Genomic DNA, 19,793 nt, shown 5'->3' on the forward strand with positions numbered 1-19,793 from the left:
CTAACTCTCTCTCTCTCATTTTCGAAAATATCTTCCCTCTTTTTCAAAATTTCTTTTTAATTAACTAATTATTTTAATTTTTGATTTTTTATTTTCGAAAATTACTAACCTTTTTCAAAAACTATTTTTGAAAATCACAAACTCTTTTTCAAAAATTATTTTCGAAAATCTTCCTTCTCTCTCATCTCCTTCTATTTTATTTATTCATCTACTAACACTTCTCTTCATCTCACATCACTGCTCCTATCCTTACCCTTGTGTTTGGATTCTTCATTCTTCTTCACCCATATTCCTTTTCTTCTTCTACTAACAATAAGGAACCTCTTTACTGTGACATAGAGGATTCCTCTTCTCTTCTTGTTTTCTTCTCTTTCTTATGAGCAGGAACAAGGAAAAAGGCATTCTTGTTGAAGCTGATCTAGAACCTGAAAGGACTCTGAAGAGGAAACTAAGAGAAGCTAAATTACAACAATTCAGAGACAACCTTATTGAAAATTTCGCACAAGTAAAGGAGATGGCAGCCGAACCCAACAACAATAATGCAAGGAGAATGCTTGGTGACTTTACTGCACCTAATTCCAATTTACATGGAAGAAGCATCTCCATTCCTGCCATTGGAGCAAACAATTTTGAGCTGAAACCTCAATTAGTTTCTCTGATGCAGCAGAACTGCAAGCTTCATGGACTTCCATCTGAAGATCCTTTTCAGTTCTTAACTGAATTCTTGCAGATATGTGATACTGTTAAGACTAATGGAGTAGATCCTGAAGTCTACAGGCTCATGCTTTTCCCTTTTGCTGTAAGAGACAGAGCTAGAGTATGGTTGGATTCTCAACCTAAGGATAGCCTGAACTCTTGGGATAAGCTGGTCAAGGCTTTCTTAGCCAAGTTCTTTCCTCCTCAAAAGCTGAGCAAGCTTAGAGTGGATGTTCAAACCTTCAGACAGAAAGAAGGTGAATCCCTCTATGAAGCTTGGAAGAGATACAAAGAACTGACCAAAAAGTGTCCTTCTGACATGCTTTCAGAATGGACCATCCTGGATATATTCTATGATGGTTTATCTGAGCTATCAAAGATGTCATTGGATACTTCTGCAGGTGGATCCATTCACCTAAAGAAAACGCCTGCAGAAGCTCAAGAACTCATTGACATGGTTGCTAATAACCAGTTTATGTACACTTCTGAGAGGAATCCTGTGAGTAATGGGACGCCTATGAAGAAGGGAGTTCTTGAAGTTGATACTCTGAATGCCATATTGGCTCAGAATAAAATATTGACTCAGTAAGTCAATATGATTTCACAGAGTCTGAATGGAATGCAAGCTGCATCCAATAGTACTCAAGAGGCATCTTCTGAAGAAGAAGCTTATGATCCTGAGAACCCTGCAATAGCAGAGGTGAATTACTTAGGTGAACCTTATGGAAACACCTATAACTCATCATGGAGAAATCATCCAAATTTCTCATGGAATGATCAAAAGCCTCAACAAGGCTTTAATAATGGTGGAAGAAATAGGTTTAACAATAGTAAACCTTTTCCATCATCCACTCAGCAACAGACAGAGAATTCTGAGCAGAATCCATCTAGCTTAGCAAACTTAGTCTCTGATCTATCTAAGGCCACTGTAAGTTTCATGAATGAAACAAGGTCTTCCATCAGAAATTTGGAAGCACAAGTGGGCCAGCTGAGTAAAAGGATCACTGAAATCCCTCCTAGTACTCTCCCAAGCAATACAGAAGAGAATCCAAAAGGAGAGTGCAAGGCCATTGACATAAGCATCATGGCCGAACCTGTAAGGGAAGGAGAGGACGTGAATCCCAAGGAGGAAGACCTCCTGGACGTCCAGTGATCAATAAGGAGCTTCCCTCTGAGGAACCAAAGGACTCTGAGGCTCATCTAGAGACCATAGAGATTCCATTGAACCTCCTTATGCCATTCATGAGCTCTGATGAGTATTCCTCTTCTGAAGAGAATGAGGATGTTACTAAAGAGCAAGCTGCCAAGTTCCTTGGTGCAATCATGAAGCTGAATGCCAAATTATTTGGCATTGAGACTTGGGAAGATGAACCTCCCTTGTTCACCAATGAACTAAGTGATCTGGATCAACTGACATTGCCTCAGAAGAGACAGGATCCTGGAAAGTTCATAATACCTTGTACCATAGGCACCATGATCTTTAAGGCTCTGTGTGACCTTGGCTCAGGAATAAACCTCATGCCCCTCTCTGTAATAGAGAAACTGGGAATCTATGGGGTACAAGCCAATAAAATCTCATTAGAGATGGCAGAAAATTCAAGAAAACAGGCTTATGGACAAGTAGAGGACGTGTTAGTAAAGGTTGAAGGCCTTTACATCCTTGGTGATTTCATAGTCCTAGACACTGGAAAGGAAGAGGATGAATCCATCATCCTAGGAAGGCCTTTCCTAGCCACAGCAAGAGCTGTGATTGATGTGGACAGAGGAGAATTGATCCTTCAATTAAATAAGGACAACCTTGTGTTTACAACTCAAGGATATCTCTCTGCATCCATGGAGAGGAAGCAGAAAAAGCTTCTCTCAAAACAGAGTTAACTAGAGCCCCCCACAGTCAAACTCTAAGTTTGGTGTTGGGAGGCCACAACCAAACTCTAAGTTTGGTGTTGAACTCCCATATCCAAACTCTAAGTTTGGTGTTGGGGAGTCTCAACAATGCTCTGAACATCTGTGAGGCTCCATGAGAGTCCACTGTCAAGCTATTGACATTAAAGAAGCGCTTGTTGGGAGGCAACCCAATTTTTATTTATCTAATCTTTATTTTCATTGTTTTTCATGTTTTATTAGGTTCATGATCAAGTAGAGTCACAAAATAAATATAAAAATTGAAAACGGAATCAAAAACAGCGGAAGAAAAATCACACCCTGGAGGAGGCATCTGTCTGGCGTTCAACGCCAGAACAGAGCATGGTTCTGGCGCTGAACGCCCAAAATGGGCAGTGTCTGAGCACTGAACGCCCAGAACAAGCATGGTTCTGGCGTTCAACGCCAGAAATGGGCAACAAATGGGCATTGAACGCCCAAAATGGGCACCAACCTGGCGCTGAACGCCCAGAGTTGTGTGCAAGGGCATTTTGCATGCCTAAATTGGTGCAGGGATGTAAATGCCTTGACACCTCAGGATCTGTGGACCCCACAGGATCATCTCAGGATCTGTGAATCCCCACCCACCTCACCCTCTCTCTCTCCATTCATGGTCATCCCTTCTATTTTCCATTCACCACTCACATCCATACACACATCCCTCTATCTCCTCCATATCTTCTTCTTCTTTATCTATTCTTTCTTCTCTTGCTCGAGGGCGAGCAATATTCTAAGTTTGGTGTGGTACAAGCATAAGCTTTTTGTTTTTCCATTACCATTAATGGCACCTAAGGCCAGAGAAACCTCAAGAAAGAGGAAAGGGAAGACAAATGCTTCCACCTTTGAGCCATGGGAGATGGAAAGATTCATCTCACAAGCCCATCACTAAGAAAAGGATGGAGCAAACAAGAGAGCACATTCATGAATCTCAACAGGCACATGAAGAAGCTCATCATCAAGAAATCCCTGAGATACCTCAAGGGATGCACTTTCCTCCACAAAATTTTTGGGAGCAAATCAACACCTCCCTAGGAGAATTAAGTTCCAACATGGGACAATTAAGGGTGGAACATCAAGAGCACTCCATCATCCTTCATGAAATAAGAGAAGATCAAAAAGCAATGAGGGAGGAGCAATAAAGACAAGGAAGAGACATAGAAGAGCTCAAGGACATCATTGGTTCCTCAAGAAGGAAACGCCATCATCACTAAGGTGGACTCATTCCTTGTTCTTACTTTCTCTATTTTTCGTTTTCTCTATGTTAAGTGCTTATCCATATTTGTGTCTTCATTACATGATCATTAGTATTTAGTAACTATGCCTTAAGGTTATGAATGTCCTATGAATCCATCACCTCTCTTAAATGAAAAATGTTTGAATTCAAAAGAACAAGAAGTACATGAGTTTCGAATTTAACCTTGAACTTAGTTTAATTATATTGATGTGGTGACAATACTTCTTGTTTTTTGAATGAATGCTTGAACAGTGCATATGTCTTTTGAAGTTGTTGTTCATGAATGTTAAATATGTTGGCTCTTGAAAGAATGATGACTAGGAGACATGTTATTTGATAATCTAAAAAATCATAAAAATGATTCTTGAAGCAAGAAAAAGCAGCAAGGAACAAAGCTTGCAGAAAAAAAAAATATAGGCGAAAAAAAAAGTAGAAAGAAAAAGAAAAAGCAAGCAGAAAAAGCCAAAGCTCTTAAAACCAAGAGGCAAGAGCAAAAAGCCAATAACCCTTAAAACCAAAAGGCAAGGAAAATAAAAAGGATCCCAAGGCTTTGAGCATCAGTGAATAGGAAGGCCTAAAGGAATAAAATCCTGGTCTAAGCGGCTAAACCAAGCTGTCCCTAACCATGTGCTTGTGGCGTGAAGGTGTCAAGTGAAAACTTGAGACTGAGCGGTTAAAATCAAGGTCCAAAGCAAAAAAAAAGAGTGTGCTTAAGAATCCTGGACACCTCTAATTGGGGACTTTAGCAAAGCTGAGTCACAATCTGAAAAGGTTCACCCAATTATGTGTCTGTGGCATTTATGTATCCGGTGGTAATACTGGAAAACAAAGTGCTTAGCGCCACGGCCAAGACTCATAAAGAAGCTGTGTTCAAGAATCATCATACTGAACTAGGAGAGTCAATAACACTATTCGAAATCTGAAGTTCCTATAGATGCCAATCATTCTGAACCTCAATGGATAAAGTGAGATGCCAAAACTATTCAAAAGGCAAAAAGCTATAAGTCCCGCTCATATGATTGAAGCTTTGTTTCATTGATAGTTTGGAATTTATAGTATATTCTCTTCTTTTTATCCTACTTGATTTTCAGTTGCTTGGGGATAAGCAACAATTTAAGTTTGGTGTTGTGATGAGCGGATAATTTATACGCTTTTTGGCATTGTTTTTAGTATGTTTTTAGTAGGATCTAGTTACTTTTAGGGATGTTTTCATTATTTTTTATGTAAAATTCACATTTCTGGACTTTACTATGAGTTTGTGTGTTTTTCTGTGATTTCAGGTATTTTCTGGCTGAAATTGAGGGATTTGAGCAAAAATCAGATTCAGAGGTTGAAGAAGGACTGCTGATGCTATTGGATTCTGACCTCCCTGCACTCAAAATAGATTTTCTGGAGCTACAGAACTCAAAATGGCGCGCTTCCAATTGCGTTGGAAAGTAGACATCCAGGGCTTTCCAGAAATATATAATAGTCTATACTTTGCCCAAGTTTAGACGATGCAAACTGGCGTTCAACGCCACCACTCTGTCCAATTCTGGCGTCCAGCGCCAGAAACAAGTTGCAAAGTGGAGTTCAACGCCCAAAATGGCACAAAAGGTGGCGTTCAACTCCAGGAATGACCTCTACACGTGTAACACTCAAGCTCAGCCCAAGCACACACCAAGTGGGCCCCGGAAGTAGATTTATGCATCAATTACTTACTTTTGTAAACCCTAGTAGCTAGTTTATTATAAATAGGACCTTTTACTATTGTATTAGACATCTTTGAATCTTTTGATCTTTGGATTATCTTTTGATCTTTGGACGCCTGGTTCTTAGATCAGAGGGGCTGGCCTCTCGGCCATGCCTGGACCTTTCACTTATGTATTTTCAACGGTAGAGTTTCTACACTCCATAGATTAAGGTGTGGAGCTCTGCTGTCCCTCAAGGATTAATACAAAGTACTACTGTTTTCTATTCAATTCATCTTATTTCGCTTCTAAGATATTCATTCGCACTTCAACCTGAATGAGATGAACGTGACAATCATCATCATTCCCTATGAACGCGTGCCTGACAACCACTTCCGTTCTACCTTAGATTGAATGAGTATCTCTTAGATCTCTTAATCAGAATCTTCGTGGTGTAAGCTAGATTGATGGCGGCATTCATGAGAATCCGGAAAGTCTAAACCTTGTCTGTGGTATTCCGAGTAGGATTCAGGGATTGAATGACTGTGACGAGCTTCAAACTCGCGAGTGCTGGGCGTAGTGACAGACGCAAAAGGATAGTAAATCCTATTCCAGCATGATCGAGAACCGACAGATGAATAGCCGTGCCGTGACAGTGTGCGTTGACCATTTTGACTGAGAGGATAAGATGTAACCATTGACAAGGGTGATGCCTCTAGACGATTAGCCGTGCCGTGACAGGGCATTTGGATCATTTTCCCGAAAGAAGACCGAAAGTAGCCATTGACAATGGGATGCATCACATAAAGCCAGCCATGGAAAGGAGTAAGACTGATTGGGTGAAGATAGCAGGAAAGCAGAGGTTCAGAGGAACGAAAGCATCTCTATTCGCTTATCTGAAATTCTCACCAATGATTTACATAAGTATTTCTATCCCTGTTTTATTAATTATTTTCGAAAACCCCATTACCATTTTATATCCGCCTGACTGAGATTTACAGGGTGACCATAGCTTGCTTCATACCAACAATCTCCGTAGGATTCGACCCTTACTCACGTAAGGTATTACTTGGACGACCCAGTGCACTTGCTGGTTAGTTGTGCGAAGTTGTGAACCATGGTATTGGCATCATGTTTTTGGCGCCATTACCAGGGAAAGAAAGAGCGATGAATTTTACATAATTAAAGTGTAATCACAATTTCTGCGCACCAGTGAGAACTTCCCAACCTCTTTTTCGAATCTCATATCGGATATCCGGATACTCATTCCTTTTGAGCATGAAAGGGACCTCAGGGATCACCTTCTTCTTGGCCACAACTTCATAGAAGTGGTCTTGATGGACCTTTAAGATGAATCTCTCCATCTCCCATGACTCGGAGGTGGAAGCTTTTGCCTTCCCTTCCCTTCCCTTCCCTTAGGTGCCATAAATGGTTATGGAAAAACAAAAAGCAACGCTTTTACCATACCAAACTTAGAAGGTTTGCTCGTTCTCGAGCAAAAGAGGAAAGAAGGGAGTAGAAGAAGAAGAAGAAAATAGAGGAGATAGAAAGGTGTGAGTGGTTCGGCCAAGGGGGGAAAGAAGTGTTTATGATGTGTGAAAATGAAGGAGGGATGAGAGGTTTATATAGGAGTGGAGAGAGGGGTAGGGTTCGTGTATTAGGGGTTGGGTTTGGGAGGAAAAGGATTTGAATTTGAATTGTGAGGTGGGTGGGGTTTTTGGGGAAGAGTGGGTGGAGGTGATTGGTGAGGGGTATTTGGGGAAGGGTGTTATGGGAAGGTGTGAAGAAGAGAGAGAGAGAGAGTTGAGGTAGGTGGGGATCCTGTGGGGTCCACATATCTTGAGGTGTCAAGGATTTCTCATCCCTGCACCATTTTGGCGTGTAAACGCCCCTTTGAGTGCCAATCCTGGCGTTAAACGCCAGGTTGCTGCCCTTTTCTGGCATTTAACGCCAGCTTTTCTCCCCTTTATGGCGTTAAACGCCAACTTGTCTTCCCTTTCTGGCGTTAAACGCCAGCTTGGTGCCCTTTTCTGGCATTAAACGCCCAGAATGGTGCCAAACTGGGTGTTTAACGCCCATTCTACTACCCTTACTGGCGTTTAAACGCCAGTAAGCTCATCCTCCAGGGTGTGCTATTTTCAATGCTATTTTTTATTTTAGCTTTTGTTTTTGTGACTCCACATTATCATCATCCTAAAGAAAACATAAAATAACAATGAAAAATAGAAATTTAACATAGATAAGTAAAGATTGGGTTGCCTCCCAACAAGCGCTTCTTTAATGTCAATAGCTTGACAGTGGGCTCTCATGGAGCCTCACAGATACTCAGAGCATGATCATGGCCTCCTGATGAGCGGATAATTTATATGCTTTTTGGCATTGTTTTTAGTATATTTTTAGTATGTTTTAGTTAATTTTTATTTTGTTTTTATTAGTTTTTAATTAAAAATCACAATTCTGGACTTTACTATGAGTTTGTGTGTTTTTCTATGATTTCAGGTATTTTCTGGCTGAAATTGAGGGACCTGAGCAAAAACCTGATTCAGAGACTGAAAAAGGACTGCAGATGCTGTTGGATTCTGACCTCTCTACATTCTAAGTGGATTTTCTGGAGCTACAGAAGCCCAATTGGCGCGCTCTTAATTGCTTTGGAAAGTAGACATCCTGGGCTTTCCAGCAATATATAATAGTCCATACTTTGCCCGAGATTTGATGGCCCAAACAGGCATTCCAAGTCAGCTCAAGAATTCTGGCGTTTAACGTCGGAACTGGCACAAAAGCTGGCGTTTAACTCCAAGAAAAGTCTCTACACATGGAAGCTTCAATGCTCAGCCCAAGCACACACCAAGTGGGCCCGGAATTAGATTTTTACATCATTTACTCATTTCTGTAAACCCTAGGCTACTAGTTATCTATAAATAGGATCTTTTGCTATTGTATTTTCATCTTTGTTTAGTCTTATGCTACCTTAGATCACGTTTTGGGGGCTGGCCTCACGGCCATGCCTAGAACTTGTTCTTATGTATTTTCAACGGTGGAGTTTCTACACACCATAGATTAAGGTGTGGAGCTTTGCTGTTCCTCATGAATTAATGCAATTACTACTGTTTTTCTATTCAATTCACGCCTACTTCTTCTCTAAGATATCACTTGTTCTTCAACTTGATGAATGTGATGATCAGTGACACTCATCATCATTCTCACCTATGAACGCATGCCTGACAACCACCTCCGTTCTACCTTCGATTGAGTGTGTATCTCTTAGCCTTCTGGTTCATGACGCATGGGTGCCTCGCCTGACAACCGAGCTCTCCATTCCATGAAATCAGAGTCTTCATGGTATAGGCGAGAATGAATTGGCAGCATTCTTGAGATCCGAAAAGTCTAAACCTTGTCTGTGGTATTCCGAGTAGGATCCGGGATGGGATGACTGTGACGAGCTTCAAACTCGCGAGTGTGGGGCGTGTGACAGACGCAAAAGGATCAATGGATCCTATTCCGACATGATCGAGAACCAACAGCTGATTAGCCGATGTTGTGACAGAGCATCAGGACCATTTTCACTGAGAGGACGGGAGGTAGCCATTGACAACGGTGAAACCCAACATAAGCTTGCCATGGAAGGGAGTACGAGTGATTGGGAGAAGGCAATGGGAAAGCAGAGGTTCAGGAGGAACAAAGCATCTTCATACGCTTATCTGAAATCCACCAATGAATTACATAAGTATCTCTATCTTTATTTTATGTTTTTCTTTTAATTATCAATTCTCCATAACCATTTGAATCCGCCTGACTGAGATTTACAAGATGACCATAGCTTGCTTCAAGCCGACAATCTCCGTGGGATCGACCCTTACTCGCGTAAGGTTTATTACTTGGACGACCCAGTGCACTTGCTGGTTAGTTGTACGGAGTTGTGATAAAGAGTTGAGATTACAATTATGCGTACCATGTTGATGGCGCCATTGATGATCACAATTTTGTGCACCAAGTTTTTGGCACCGTTGCCGAGGATTGTTCGAGTTTGGACAACTGACGGTTCATCTTGTTGCTTAAATTAGGTAATTTTATTTTATTTTGTTCTTCAGAGTTCGTAAGCATGAATTCTAGAGTTTCAGGTGATGTTTTTATCATCACAAAAGCTGATTGATCCTCATCAATTTAGCTATTGAATGTAATGTCCTGCTGAAGCTTAGCTAGCCATGTCTAATCTTTTTAGACTAAAAGCTTTAGACTAACATTGCATGATTCCTGGAAATTCATATTAAGAATTTTGAAATCCTTATTTTCTTTTCCATATAATTTTCAAAAAATCCAAAAAAAAATTTTAAAATCTTAAAATAAAAAATATTTTATGTTTCTTGTTTGAGTCTAATGTCTAATTTTAAGTTTGGTGTCAATTGCATTCTTCTAATTTTCGAAATTACATGCATCATGTTCTTCATTGATCTTCAAGTTGTTCTTGATGATTTCCTTGCTCTAATCTTTAAATTCTCTTGTTTAGTGTCTTTTGTTATTTCTCACATGCATTCTCCATTTGTTAGTGTCTCTAATATGAAAAATTTCTAAGTTTGGTGTCCTGCATGCATTGTTTATTTGATCTTGGTTTTCTATGTTTAGTTGCATTTTGGTTGTTTCTCATCATCAAAAATTCAAAAAAAAAAATTATATATATCTTTTCAAGTCAATAATACAGAGAATTGAAGATTCAGAACATGCAGCAGAGGAATTACACAGAAAAAGCTGGGCATTCAAAACGCCCAGTGAAGAAGGAAAACTGGCGTTTAAACGCCAGCCAGGGTACCTGGCTGGGCGTTTAACGCCCAAAAAGGTAGTGTTTTGGGCGTTAAACGCCAGAATGGATACCATTCTGGGCGTTTAACGCCAGGATGGCACAAGAGGGAAGATTTTGTTTTTAATTCATATTTTTTTCAAGTTTTCATAATTTTTCAAAATCAAATCTTTTTCAAATCATATCTTTTCAATCATATCTTTTCAAAATCAATTTCTTTACATTTTTTTTATTTTCGAAAATTCTTGCTCCAATTCATGATTTAATTCAAAATTTTCAAGTTGTTACTTGCCTATTAAGAAAGGATTAAATTTTAAATTCTAGAATCATATCTTCTAATCTCTTGTTAGTCAAGTAATCACTTTAATTCTAAAAACTTTCTTTTTTTTAATTTGATTTTCAATCATCTCTTCTCAATCATATATTTTCAATCACATTTTTTCTTAAAAATAATTTTCAATCATATCTTTTTGATTTCTAATTTCAAAATCTTTTTCAAAAATCACTTAATTTCCTTCCCAATCTTAATTTTCGAAAATCGTCAATCAAATTTTCAAAATTTCTTTTAAGTATTTCAAAAATTTTTTACTTTAATTTCGAAAATTCTTTCCTTCTTCTCACATCCTTCTATTTAAGGACTAACACTCCTCCACTATCAACAATTCGAACTCTATCCCTCTTGATAAGTTCGAATTCTTCTCTTTCTACCTTCTCCTTCTATTCTTCTTTTCCTCTGACACCTCAAGGAATCTCTATACTGTGACATAGAGGATTCCATACTTTCTTGTTCTCTTATCTTTCATATGAGCAGGAACAAAGACAAAAGCATTCTTGTTGAAGCTGATCCTGAACTTGAAAGGACCTTGAAGCGAAAGCTAAGAGAAGCTAAAAAGGACCTAACAGAAATCTTCAAACAAGAAGAAGACATGACAGCCGAAAACAACAACAATGCCAACAATGCAAGGAAAGTGCTTGGTGACTTTACTGCACCTACTCCTGACTTCTATGGGAGAAGCATCTCTATCCCTGCCATTGGAGCAAACAATTTTGAACTTAAGCCTCAATTAGTTTCTCTAATGCAACAGAATTGCAAGTTTCATGGACTTCCATTGGAAGATCTTCATCAGTTCTTAGCTGAATTCTTGCAAATCTGTGACACTGTCAAGACCAATGGGGTTGACCCTGAGGTCTACAGACTTATGCTCTTCCCTTTTGCTGTAAGAGACAGAGCTAGGATATGGTTGGATTCACAACCTAAGAAAAGCCTGAACTCTTGGAAAAAGCTAGTCAATGCCTTCTTGGCAAAGTTCTTTCCACCTCAAAAATTGAGTAAGCTTAGAGTGGAAGTCCAAACCTTCAGACAGAAGGAAGGTGAATCCCTCTATGAAGCTTGGAAAAGATACAAGAAATTGATCAGAAAGTGCCCTTCTGACATGCTTTCAGAATGGAGCATCATAGGTATCTTCTATGATGGTCTGTCTGAACTGTCCAAGATGTCATTGGACAGCTCTGCTGGAGGATCTCTTCATCTGAAGAAGACGCCTGCAGAAGCTCAAGAACTCATTGAAATGGTTGCAAATAACCAATTCATGTACACTTCTGAAAGAAATCCTGTGAATAATGGGACAACTCAGAAGAAAGGAGTTCTTGAAATTGACACTCTGAATGCCATATTGGCTCAGAACAAAATATTGACTCAGCAAGTCAATATGATTTCTCAGAGTCTGTCTGGAATGCAAGCAGCAACAGGCAATACTAAAGAGGCTTCATCTGAGGAAGAAGCTTATGATCCTGAGAACCCAGCAATGGAAGAGGTGAATTATATGGGAGAATCCTATGGAAACACCTATAATCCTTCGTGGAGAAATCACCCAAATCTCTCATGGAAGGACCAACAGAGGCCTCAACAAGGCTTCAACAACAATAATGGTGGAAGAAACAGGTTTAGCAATAGCAAGCCTTTTCCATCATCTTCTCAGCAGCAGACAGAGAATCCTAAGCAGAGCCAATTTGACTTAGCAACCATAGTCTCTGATCTAATTAAAACCACTCAAAGTTTCATGATTGAAACAAGGTCCTCCATTAGAAACTTGGAGGCACAAGTGGATCAACTGAGTAAGAAAGTTACTAAACTCCCTCCTAGTACTCTTCCAAGCAATACAGAGGAGAATCCAAAAGGAGAGTGCAAGGCCATAAACACATCCCACACGGCCGAACTTGGATAGGAGGAAGAGGCAGTGATCTCCACTGAGGAAGACCTCAATGGACGTCCACTGGCCTCCATGGAGTTCCCTAATGAGGAACCATGGGAATCTGAGGCTCACACTGAGACCATAGAGATTCCATTGGATTTACTTCTGCCATTCATGAGCTCTGATGAGTATTCCTCCTCTGAAGAGGAGGAAGATGTCACTGAAGAGCAAGTTGCTAAGTACCTTGGAGCAATCATGAAGCTAAATGCCAAGTTATTTGGTAATGAGACTTGGGAGGATGAACCCCCTTTGCTCACCAAAGAACTGGATGACTTGACTAGGCAGAGATTACCTCAAAAGAGACAGGACCCTAGAAAGTTCTCAATACCTTGTACCATAGGCACCATGACCTTTGAGAAGGCTCTGTGTGACCTAGGGTCAAGTATAAATCTCATGCCTCTCTCTGTAATGGAGAAGCTAGGGATCATTGAGGTACAAGCTGCAAGAATCTCACTAGAGATGGCAGACAATTCAAGAAAACAGGCTTATGAACTTGTAGAGGATGTCTTGGTAAAGGTTGAAGGTCATTACATTCATGCTGATTTCATAATCCTAGAGACTGGGAAGTGTATGGATGCATCCATCATCCTTGGTAGACCCTTCCTAGCCACAACAAAAGCTGTGATTAATGTTGACAGAGGAGAATTGATCATTCACGTGAATGAGGACTCCCTTGTATTTAAGGCTCAAGGATATCCCTCTGTAACCATGGAGAGGAAGCATGAAGAGCTTCTCTCAATACAGAGCCAAACAGAGCCCCCACAGTCAAACTCTAAGTTTGGTGTTGGGAGGCCACAACCAAACTTTAAGTTTGGTGTTGAACCCCCACATTCAAACTCTAAGTTTGGAGTTGGGAGGTTCCAACATTGCTCTGAACATCTGTGAGGCTCCATGAGAGCCCACTGTCAAGCTATTGACATTAAAGAAGCGATTGTTGGGAGGCAACCCAATCTTTACTTATCTATGTTAAATTTTTATTTTCCATTGTTATTTTATGTTTTCTGTAGGTTGATGATCATGTGAAGTCACAAAAACAATTGAAAAAGCAAAAACAGAATGAAAAACAGAATGAAAAATAGCACACCCTGGAGGAAAAACTTGCTAGCATTTAAACGCCAGTAAGGGTAGCAGAATGGGCGTTTAACGCCCAGTCTGGCACCATTCTGGGCGTTTAACGCCAGAAATGGCACCAGATTGGCGTTTAACGCCAGAAATGGGCAAGAAGCTGGCGTTTAACGCCAGGATTGGCAGAAAGGGGCATTTTTGCACGCCACTTGGTGCAGGGATGAGATATCCTTGACACCTCAGGATCTGTGGACCCCACAGGATCCCCACCTACCCCACCTCTCTCTCTCTTCTTCACCCCTCACCTTTCAAATCCTACCATTCTCTTCACCACTCACATCCATCCTTCATAAAACCCCACCTACCTCACCATTCAAATTCAAACCACTTTTCCTCCCAAACCCACCCATAATGGCCGAACCATACCCCCCTCTCCACTCCTATATAAACCCATCTTCACTCTTTCATTTTCACACAACCTAAACATTACTTCTCCCCCTTGGCCGAAACACAAAGCCCCCTCCATCTCCTCTATTTCTTCTTCTTCTACCCTCTTCTTTCTTCTTTTGCTCGAGGACGAGCAAACCTTTTAAGTTTGGTGTGGTAAAAGCATTGCTTTTTGTTTTTCCATAACTATTTATGGCACCTAAGGCCGGAGAAAATTCTAGAAAGAGGAAAGGGAAGGCAAAAGCTTCCACCTCCGAGTCATGGGAGATGGAGAGATTCATCTCAAGGGTGCATCAAGACCACTTCTATGAAGTTGTGGCCAAGAAGAAAGTGATCCTCGAGGTCCCTTTCAAGCTCAAAAAGAGTGAATATCCGGAGATCCGATATGAGATCCGAAGAAGAGGTTGGGAAGTTCTCACCAACCCCATTCAACAAGTCAGAATCTTAATGGTTCAAGATTTCTATGCCAATGCATGGATCACCAAGAACCATGATCAAAGTGTGAACCCGGACCCAAAGAATTGGCTCACAATGGTTCGGGAAAAATGCTTAGATTTTAGTCCAGAAAATGTAAGGTTGGCATTCAACTTGCCTATGATGCAAGGAGATGCACACCCCTACACTAGAAGGGTCAACTTTGATCAAAGGTTGGACCAAGTCCTCATAGACATTTGTGAAGAGGGCGCTCAATGGAAGAGAGATTCAAGAGGGAAGCCGGTTCAACTAAGAAGGCATGACCTCAAGCCCATGGCTATGGGATGGTTGGAGTTTATCCAACGCTCAATCATTCCAACTAGCAACCAGTCCGAAGTTACCATAGACCAGGCTATCATGATCCATAGCATCATGATTGGAGAGAAAGTAGAAGTTCATGAAGTTATATCCCAAGAACTCTACAAGGTGGCGGACAAGTCCTCTACTTTGGCAAGGTTAGCCTTTCCTCATCTTATTGCAATTCAGCTGGAATTGACATAGAGGAAGACATCCTCATTGATGAGGACAAGCCCATCACTAAGAAAAGGATGGAGCAAACAAGAGATCCCACTCATGGACAAGAGCATGAGGAAATTCCTCATCATGAAATCCCTGAGATACTTCAAGGGATGCACTTTCCTCCACAAAACTATTGGGAGCAAATCAACACCTCCCTAGGAGAATTAAGTTCCAATATGGGACAACTAAGGGTGGAGCACCAAGAACATTCTATCCTCCTCCATGAAATTAGAGAAGACCAAAAAGTCATGAGAGAGGAGCAACAAAGGCAAGGAAGAGACATTGAGGAGCTAAAGCACTCCATAAGATCTTCAAGAGGAAGAACAAGCCGCCATCACTAAGGTGGACCCGTTCTTTAACTTCCTTGTACTTATTTTTCTGTTTTTCGAAAATTATGCTTTATGTTTTATTTATGTTTGTGTCTTATTACATGATCATTAGTGTCTAAGTATCTATGCCTTAAAGTTATGAATGTCCTATGAATCCATCACTTTTCTTAAATGAAAAATGTTTTAATTACAAAAGAACAAGAAGTACATGATTTCGAATTCATCCTTGAAATTAGTTTAATTATTCTGATGTGGTGACAATACTTTTTGTTTTCTGAATGAATGCATGAACAGTGCATATGTCTTTTGAATTTGTTGTTTATGAATGTTAAAATTGTTAGCTCTTGAAAGAATGATGGAAAAAAGAGAAATGTTATTGAGGATCTGAAAAATCATCAAATTGATTCTTGAAGCAAGAAAAAGCAGTGAATAAAAAAAAAGAGAGAAGGCGAAAAAAAAGAAAAAAAAGAAAGAAAAGAGAAAGAAAAAGCAAGAAAAAAAAGGCAATAGCCCTTTAAACCAAAAGGCAAGGGTAATAAAAAGGATCCAAGGCTTTGAGCATCAGTAGATAGAAGGGCCCACAGGAATAAAATCCTGGCCTAAGCGGCTAAACCAAGCTGTCCCTAACCATGTGCTTGTGGCGTGAAGGTGTCAAGTGAAAACTTGAGACTGAGCGCTTAAAGTCGTGGTCCAAAGCAAAAAGAGTGTGCTTAAGAGCTCTGGACACCTCTCACTGGGGACTTTAGCAAAGCTGAGTCACAATCTGAAAAGGTTCACCCAGTCATGTGTCTGTGGCATTTATGTATCCGGTGGTAATATTGGAAAACAAAATGCTTAGAGCCACGGCCAAGACTCATAAAGTAGCTGTGTTCAAGAATCAACATACTATACTAGGAGAATCAAATAACACTATCTAGATTCTGAGTTCCTATAGAAGCCAATCATTCTAAACTTCAAAGGATAAAGTGAGATGCCAAAACTGTTCAGAGGCAAAAAGCTACTAGTCCCGCTCATCTAATTGGAGCTAAGTTTCATTGATAATTTAGAATTTATAAGTATATTCTCTTCTTTTTATCCTATTTGATTTTCAGTTGCTTGGGGACAAGCAACGATTTAAGTTTGGTGTTGTGATGAGCGGATAATTTATACGCTTTTTGGCATTGTTTTTAGTATGTTTTAGTTAATTTTTATTATGTTTTTATTAGTTTTTAATTAAAAATCACAATTCTGGACTTTACTATGAGTTTGTGTGTTTTTCTGTGATTTCAGGTATTTTCTGGCTAAAATTGAGGGACCTGAGCAAAAACCTGATTCAGAGACTGAAAAAGGACTGCAGATGCTGTTGGATTCTGACCTCCCTGCATTCGAAGTGGATTTTTTGGAGCTACAGAACCCCAAATGGCATGCTCTCAATTGCGTTGGAAAGTAGACATCCTGAGCTTTCCAGCAATATATAATAGTTTATACTTTTCCCGAGATTTGATGGCCCAAACAGGCGTTCCAAGTCAGCTCAAGAATTCTGGCGTTTAACGCCGGAACTGGCACAAAAGCTAGAGTTAAACGCCCAAACTGGCACAAAAGCTGGCGTTTAACTCCAAGAAAAGTCTCTACACCTGGAAGCTTCAATGCTCAGCCCAAGCACACAGCAAGTGGGCCCGGAAGTGGATTTTTACGTCATTTACTCATTTTTGTAAACCCTAGGCTACTAGTTCTCTATAAATAGGATCTTTTGCTATTGTATTTTCATCTTTGTTTAGTCTTATGCTACCTTAGATCACGTTTTGGGGGCTGGCCTCACGGCCATGTCTAGACCTTGTTCTTATGTATTTTCAACGGTGGAGTTTCTACACACCATAGATTAAGGTGTGGAGCTCTACTGTTCCTCATGAATTAATGCAATTACTACTGTTTTTCTATTCAATTCACACCTACTTCTTCTCTAAGATATCACTTGTTCTTCAACTTGATGAATGTGATGATCCTTGACACTCATCATCATTCTCACCTATGAACGCGTGCCCAACAACCACCTCCGTTCTACCTTCGATTGAGTGCGTATCTCTTAGCCTTCTGGTTCATGACACATGGGTGCCTCGCCTGATAATCGAGCTCTCCATTCCATGAAATCAGAGTCTTCGTGGTATAGGCGAGAATTAATTGGCAGCATTCTTGAGATCCGGAAAGTCTAAACCTTGTCTGTGGTATTCTGAGTAGGATCCGGGATGGGATGACTGTGACGAGCTTCAAACTCGCGAGTGTGGGGCGTGTGACAGACGCAAAAGGATCAATGGATCCTATTCTGACATGATCGAGAACCAACAGCTGATTAGCCGATGTTGTGACAGAGCATCAGGACCATTTTCACTGAGAGGACGGGAGGTAGCCATTGACAACGGTGAAACCCAACATAAGCTTGCCATGGAAGGGAGTACGAGTGATTGGGAGAAGGCAATGGGAAAGCAGAGGTTCAAGAGGAACAAAGCATCTTCATACGCTTATCTAAAATCCACCAATGAATTACATAAGTATCTCTATCTTTATTTTATGTTTTTCTTTTAATTATCAATTCTCCATAACCATTTGAATCCGCCTGACTGAGATTTACAAGATGACCATAGCTTGCTTCAAGCCGACAATCTCTGTGGGATCGACCCTTACTCGCGTAAGGTTTATTACTTGGACGACCCAGTGCACTTGCTGGTTAGTTGTGCGGAGTTGTGATAAAGAGTTGAGATTACAATTGTGCGTACCATGTTGATGGCGCCATTAATGATCACAATTTCATGCACCACCTCCCAACACCAGACTTAGAGTTTGAATATGGGGGCTCTGTTTGACTCTGCATTGAGAGAAGCTTGTCATGCTTCTTCTCCATGTGTGCAGAAGGAGATCCTTGAGCCTTAAACACAAGGTAGTCCTCATTCACTTGAATGACCAACTCTCCTCTGTCAACATCAATCACAGCCTTTGCTGTGGCTAGGAAGGGTCTGCCAAGGATGATGGATTCATCCCTATTCTTCCCAGTGTCCAGGATTATGAAGTCAGCAGGGATGTAAAGGCCTTCAACCTTCACCAAAACATCCTCTACAAGTCCATAAGCCTGTTTCCTTGAATTGTCTGCCATCTCTAGTGAGATTCTTGCAGCTTGCACCTCAAGGATCCCTAGTTTCTCCATTACAGAGAGTGGCATGAGGTTTATACTTGACCCTAGGTCACACAGAGCCTTCTCAAAGGTCATGGTGCCTATGGTACAAGGTATTGAGAACTTTCCAGGATCCTGTCTCTTCTGAGGTAATGTCTGCCTAATCAAGTCATTCAGTTCATTGGTGAGCAAGGGGGGTTCATCCTCCCAAGTCTCATTACCAAATAACTTGGGATTTAGCTTCATGATTGCTCCAAGGTACTTAACAACTTGCTCTTCAGTAATATCTTCATCCTCTTCAGAGGAAGAATACTCATCAGAGCTCATGAATGGCAGAAGGAAGTTTAATGGAATCTCTATGGTCTCTATATGAGCCTCAGATTCCTTTGGTTCCTCAAAGGGGAACTTCTTTTCGTTCAGAGGACATCCCATGAAGTTTTTCTCACTGGGAATCACGTCCTCCTTACTCTCTCCAGGTTCGGCCATGTTGGTCATGGTTATCTCCTTGCACTCTCTCTTGGGGTTTTCTTCTGTATTGCTTAGGAGAGTGCTAGGAGGAGTTTCAGTAATTCTCTTACTCAGCTGCCCACTTGTGCCTCCAAATTTCTAATGGAGGATCTTGTTTCATTCATGAAACTTAGTGTGGTCTTAGATAGATCAGAGACTATGGTTGCTAAGCCAGAACGACTCTGCTCAGAGTTCTCTGTTTGTTGCTGAGAAGATGATGGAAAAGGTTTGCTATTGCTAAACCTATTTCTTCCACCATTATTGTTGTTGAAGCTTTGTTGAGGCTTCTGTTGGTCCTTCCATGAGAGATTTGGATGATTTCTCCATGAAGGATTATAGGTGTTTCCATAGGGTTCTCCCATGTAATTCACCTCTTCCATTGCCGGGTTCTCAGGATCATAAGCTTCTTCTTCAGAAGATGCTTCTTTATTACTACTGGATGCAGCTTGCAATCCAGTCAGATTCTGAGAAATCATATTGACTTGCTGAGTTAATATTTTATTCTGAGCCAATATGGCATTCAGAGTATCAATCTCAATAACTTCTTTCTTTTGAGTTGTCCCATTGTTTACAGGATTTCTTTCAGAAGTGTACATGAACTGGTTATTTGCAGCTATTTCAATGAGTTCCTAGGCTTCTGCAGGCGTTTTCTTCAGATGAATAGATCCGCCTGCAGAATGGTCCAATGACATCTTGGATAACTCAGACAGACTATCATAGAAGATACCTATGATGCTCCATTCTGA

General features: G+C 40.6%; 2 non-coding genes across 2 annotated transcripts; both read right to left on the reverse strand.

The window, feature by feature from the left end:
- Positions 1-913: 913 nt before the first annotated feature.
- On the reverse strand, positions 914-1,021 carry LOC112780519 (small nucleolar RNA R71). Its single transcript, XR_003191350.1, has one exon. It is a non-coding gene; the product is annotated as a small nucleolar RNA R71 (small nucleolar RNA).
- A 10,622-nt stretch (positions 1,022-11,643) lies between these two features.
- Positions 11,644-11,751, reverse strand: LOC112780820 (small nucleolar RNA R71). Its single transcript, XR_003191633.1, has one exon. It is a non-coding gene; the product is annotated as a small nucleolar RNA R71 (small nucleolar RNA).
- Between the last annotated feature and the right edge of the window lie 8,042 nt (positions 11,752-19,793).

This window comes from Arachis hypogaea, chromosome 19 (assembly GCF_003086295.3).
Source record: "Arachis hypogaea cultivar Tifrunner chromosome 19, arahy.Tifrunner.gnm2.J5K5, whole genome shotgun sequence".
NCBI classification, from domain to species: domain Eukaryota; kingdom Viridiplantae; phylum Streptophyta; class Magnoliopsida; order Fabales; family Fabaceae; genus Arachis; species Arachis hypogaea.